Source organism: Zonotrichia albicollis, chromosome 24, assembly GCF_047830755.1.
Source record: "Zonotrichia albicollis isolate bZonAlb1 chromosome 24, bZonAlb1.hap1, whole genome shotgun sequence".
In the NCBI taxonomy this organism is placed as follows: domain Eukaryota; kingdom Metazoa; phylum Chordata; class Aves; order Passeriformes; family Passerellidae; genus Zonotrichia; species Zonotrichia albicollis.
Genome location: NC_133842.1, coordinates 803,309 through 808,967, shown reverse-complemented (window position 1 = coordinate 808,967; position 5,659 = coordinate 803,309). Strand labels below are relative to the sequence as shown.

General features: G+C 44.5%; 1 long non-coding RNA gene across 2 annotated transcripts; it reads left to right on the top strand.

The window, feature by feature from the left end:
• Positions 1–219: 219 nt before the first annotated feature.
• Positions 220–5,583, top strand: LOC141731715 (uncharacterized). Of its 2 annotated transcripts, XR_012583685.1 has the most exons (3): positions 220–342; positions 1,207–1,316; positions 3,587–5,583. It is a non-coding gene; the product is annotated as an uncharacterized LOC141731715 (long non-coding RNA). The 2 variants fall into 2 exon arrangements; XR_012583684.1 differs by having other exon boundaries at positions 220–1,316.
• The last annotated feature ends 76 nt before the right edge of the window (positions 5,584–5,659 follow it).

Genomic DNA, 5,659 nt, shown 5'->3' with positions numbered 1-5,659 from the left:
TCTTTTAGGATTATTTAAGGATTTTTTAAAGGTTCTTGGGGGATTTTTACGGGTGTTTTAGGGGCTTTTTAAAAGTAGGGCATTTTGAGTGTATTCGGAGGCTCTTTTTAGGGTTCTGTGGAGTGTTTAAGATACATTTTCTCTCTCTCTTTCTAACTTTGTTTTCCTTTGTAGCTTTAGTTTAAAAAAGCTGCAGTAGAAAAGTTATTCACGGTTAGGTTTATTTGAGTTTTTATTAGGGTTCAATGGTGTGGGATGTTTGTTCTGTTAGTAATAGAAATAGGTTTTGTTTTGATGTGCTGCGATGGGATGAGCGTGTGCTGCGTACCGGTGCTGACAAAGGTACAGTATTTTTATGGCTCTGATGTGTCGGGTTAATGAATTTATATGGTCTAATATGTCTAATATGGTCTAATATGATGAAAATAAAAATAAATATACATTTAAAAATAAATATAAAATTATAGTGGTAAACAGAAATATAGAAATCAAATAGATAAATACATAAAACTATAATATATTGTATATTATTGTAACATAACATATAAATTATAGTCTATTATATATATAAACAAAGATATATAACTATAGAATGTAAATATAAAAACAGTAAATTATATTGGAGATTTTTTTTTATTTTTTTTAGGTTATAGGCTGGGTTTTATAATAAATGTGGTGGTGGGCTTTGCTGCAGCTGGAATTTGTATCTATTTCAGGAAGCGTCATATAGTATATCCTGCAATTTAATAGATCCCCTGCTATGTTAGTTGTAGTGGAAGAAGCTGAATGAAACCAGGACACTGAACTTTGGTGCACCAAACCCCTGCCAATAACAGGTTTTCAAATAACAAACCCACAGTTTACAACAATGTTAAAAGCCCAGCCTACAAAAATACCAAACTCCCAGCCAAAAAAAAAAACTAAAAACTTGGCCTACAAAAATATCGAACAAACCAGCCTATAAAAAACTGCATTTCAAAATACCAGAACAACCTAGTTTCAAAATAATAGGAAACCCAATTTCAAGGTACACAGGAGCTGAGGGCTGCGGGGCAGAGGGACCGGTTGAGGGGTAAAGGGAGAGGCCTTGAGGGCTGGACAGTCCAGTGGAGATCAGGGGCACAGGATACAGCTGTACCACCCCCTCACCCCAGCCCTAACCTCAGCCTAACCAGCTCCCCTAAAAACAGCCTTTTCCCCCAACAGCAGCACAACACAGCAACCCTAACAGCGAGACCAGAGAGCAACCCTCACACACCAGGACAATGACAGAACCCTCAGAGAACACCAGACCCACTGCGGCTAGAGAGCAACAGGTAGAGTTTGGAGACTGAGCACGTCTTTTTGAGTTTTTTTCCCAGGACTTTTAAAGGTATTTAGGGGATTTTGGAAGGGACTTCTCTGGGACTTTTTAGGGTATTGTTGGGGCTTTTTCAAAGCCATTCTGTGATTCCCTAGAATATTTTGAAGATTATGGTCAGGGTCAGAGGAAACACCCTCTGAAAAGGCAGAGTTTTAGGACTGCAGTGGAATGCTTTAGAAAGGGGTCAGCGGTGGCACAGCAGGTTGGGTCCCACACTGCCAGTCCAAAGGTTGTAAGTTTTAGACCCAGCTAAGTTGTTGTGGTCAGGGTTAGATGCTCTCAGCTTTGGTCTGGGAGAATTTCTGCACAGAAAAACTCACCCCCTGAGTTTGCTGATGCCAGTTTGCAGGAGGTCCTTGGCACTGCCAGAGCAGCCCGAGTTCTCGGTGGGGGCAGCTTTGCTCCTGGAGAAATCCTGTGCTGGCCCTCTTCCCTGTATAACCAAACTCACCCCTGCTGCGTGTCGACGTCCATCCGCAGGAGGCACGTGGCACTCCAAGGGCAGCAAGAGTTCTTGGTGTTGGCAGCTGCGGACTGCGAGAAATTGTTCTCTGCAGTTTTGGAGGCCGAATTGCAGTTTCTGCCATGGGCACACAGAGAGGAAAGGCTGTTAATTTCCTTAGAAAGGAAAGCCTGGCACCCCATGGTTTAAGGGGCAGACAAAGGGTTGTATAGGGGAAAGAGCTCCTCACAGGACCTTTCTTCACCTCAGCCCCCACTCCAAGGTCTAGCAGGCCCCCGTGTGACAAGCTGCTTTCGGAGGGTTGCCCGGGCACACCTGCACAGGGAGCTGCTAGGCCAGAGGGACTAACGGGGACGGTCGGAGCATCCAGCACGGACTAGGAAACAGCCAGACCCACCTGGGCACTGAGCATCACTTTGAGAAAACGCCAAGGGAAGAGCCCTTTTGGCCAAGGGCCAGCAACTGAGCAGGCCAGGCAGCAAGTGGGGTTCCAGGAGAGGGCTTTCAACTTTCCCCTTTTACAGTGTCAGTCCCTCTCCAAAGCCCCCAGACCCTCCAGAGCACTCCCAGAAAGGAGAGGGGTTATTAGGAGAAAAAGAGTTTATAAAAAAGGGAAAAAGCTTCATTTTCCATTAGTTTTTGTGTTCAAACTGGTAGGGACTTGGATTCCCCTGCAATTTTAATGGTCTCAGTTCAAAGAATCCCTGCCTTTTCTATGCTGTTAGGGGTGTTAATTGACAGGGAGTCCTCATTCTCTATTATTTGGCAGTTTAAAAAGAAGGGGAAAATCTTGACAATGTTTCTTATGGGTTTGAATTAAGGGTAGCCACCCCTTTTTGTTGTCCTGAGGCCCAAATTGAGGGAGAAGGCCAGCTATCCCTCCATCCTAAGGGTTTGAACTGAGGGAAAAATCCTTCTTTTTTCATCACTGGAGAGATTTAAAGTGTGGAAAGCCCCTCTTTTCCCAATATTTAAGGAGAGCAAATTAAAGGGCAGAAACTATTTATTTGCCATTGTATTAGCTTCAGTAGAGGTAACTGCCCCATTTCCTCTTTTTAAGGAGTTCACTGGAAGGAAGCTCTGCCTTTTTCAGCATCTTAAGGGTTTAAAACTACATTTCAGGGCACTTCTTTCTATGCTGTAGGACCAAGTATCTCAGAGAAGGATGAGCCTCACATGCCCTTAACCCTTACACTGCCTGGGAGGCTTTTATTTTTCTTATTTTTCCTTATAATGTAGATAGCCTAAATTAGAGGTCCCAAGGAGACTTAGACTATTCATACCATTAGTATTCTTCTCCACCCAGCTTAGTCACATGGGAAATACTACTTAGTAGCCACTAAGGAATAATTACCTAAGTTAACAGCAAATTACCCAATCTATCTAGTTATGCTGCCTAAACAGAAAGTTTTATTTCTTACCAGTTTGCTGCCCTTTTGCTCCAAGCAGTTGCTACAAAAAAGAAAGCGCTGTTATTTTTCTGAAGAGCTTTCTTCTATAACAAGCACTTTACTCCCCTTGAATTTGAGTCAGAGAGGCCAAACAGCTGCAGCTGCTCTGAGGGCTTTTATACTCGGTGGGATTTGCCCCCTCCCTTTTCATGGGTGCCATGGGAACGAGAGGCGGGCACAATCAGGGGTATATTAACCCCAGCCTTGGCTGTGGGGCTTCATTCCCTCTCTGGGATGTGCTGGGGTAAGAACTCTCCTCTCATTTCAGTGAAGAGGCTCTTTCAGCTCATCTCAACTTCTTTCCAGCAGGTGTTTCTGGGCATCTAAAGCATAGAGGCTTTGAAGATTCTGTGAAGTAAACAGCATGGAATACAGGGAGTATTTAGACTCATGATTTTGGCTTTTGTGTTTAGGGGTGGTAAAGTGCATTTGTAATTTCTGGTTTTGTTCTTGTTTTGTTTTGTATTTTTTTTTAGGAGGAGCGCAGCATCCAGAGATTCCTGGTTGTGTCAAGTACAACACTTTTTTCAGCAGATTCATCATGTCACAAGAGGGATCCGCCCAGTGTCAAGGATGATGTCTGAGATTGAGGCATCAGGTGAGTTGAGGATTGTGATTAGGAGAGGGAATGTGAGCAGGCATACAGTTAGGAATTATTGTGGGTGGGGGGAGGTTTGAAGGTAGCAGGGTGAAAAAGGATGTTTATTTGAGGACCCCCCCCCTAAGGCTTCTCAGAAGCCTAGCAGAGGTATTCCCATGTCCTACAGCACACAAGGTTATCTACTGCACTCATAGGAATGCTATCCAACTTTGCCTTTCTCTAACCCAGGTGCCACTGCTAATAAAGGCCACAGCCTTGGAATCAGGGTGAAGCTGGAGCCTAAAGCAGCCAGGCACACTCAGGAGAGGGCAAGTAGCTGACTTGCTGGGATTTGGCCCACATAACTCTGGACTCATACTTTGGTTTTGGTTTTCTTTATTGTAGCTAACCAAGAAGCTAACAGGCCATCACGAGGCGTTCCAAGGCAGACTCATTTCAGGTGCAACATGGATCCACATCACCAATCATCCAAACGATAAGTTGGGGGCCAGGGCTTGGAGATGGGATGATGGGAGAGTAGCAGGTTGGGAGATCTTGGGGCAGATGTAAAAATTAGCAGAGGGAAAAGCAATCTTCTCCAAGGGCCTCTTAGGACAGCTAAAGGGAGAGGCTCTACTTTTGATGGCAGCTTTCAGGCAGGCAGTGCAGAACAGTTCTGGTCTATGTTGTAAGCGTGTCACCTTATATTGTGTGTACTTACACTCTATGTACACTTGCACTGTATGCATCAGCTTATAATGTGTGTACTTACATTGTACCAATTATGATTGGAACTGCCCTGCCCTGGCCCGTAGTCACAGTTAGGTGGAAGAGTTATAAAAACTGTACCATTCATCTGTGTTTTGTGGGATTTTGGGTAGAAAATTTATTGGGCCAGTGCGGGGACAAGTCCTAGCTGTCAGATAGACACTCGTTGACCCCTTCCTGTTGTCTCACAGGTCCCCGAGGCTACCGATTTCCCCGGAATCTACCATTTGACGTCAAGGAGCGGCAGCCAGAAGATGCATTGAAGCACGTTCTTCAGCGTCTCGGGTAAGGGCCGCAGCGAGCGTGTGAGCGTGCGTGAGAGCATGTGAATGTGTCTGTCTGAGTCCGCTTGTCTCTGCGTGTGTGAGCGCACGCTGACTGGTTTTACCCTTGTGTGTATGACTTTTGCTTTTCAGGTTTTTAATCTCATTTTTAAATTTAGAATAAAAAATCCCCAGCCGGGGTTTTTTTTTTTTCCCCCCCGGCTGGGTTTTTTTTTCCTCGGTCCCGGTCGGTCTGCGAGGCGACGTTCATCGCCAAAGTTTGGGCACGGACCATCCAGGGACCGGGGTTTTTGTCAGGCAGGAGGATTTTTTGGAGGTTCCCGGGAACCACGTTCCCGAGGACCAATGATTGCTGGGGTGTAATTTAGCAGTTGTGATGAGAGGGATGGTGAGTTTGTGTGTAATCTGAAGGGAGAGGTTATGGTAGATGAATGGTGGTTTTTGTGTGCTTTTGTTGTTTTGGGTTTCTTGTAACAATAACTCAACATGTAATGAAAATAGAAAAAGGTTATCACTTTGTGTTGATATGTGTATTGCTGTGTACTGCTCTGTATTGCTCCATATGTAAGTTTGACTTTTACCAGTGTGTCTATGGATTGTATATGCACTTGCGTTTGTATACACTGTTTCTATGTATTTTGCTGATGTCTAAATAAAAACATGCATTTAATAAAGTTGAATCAACCCTAATCAAGATACCCCCTGCCCTTCCCTACCCCCACCGCGGCTCCTGTCTTTTTTGGGTGCGGT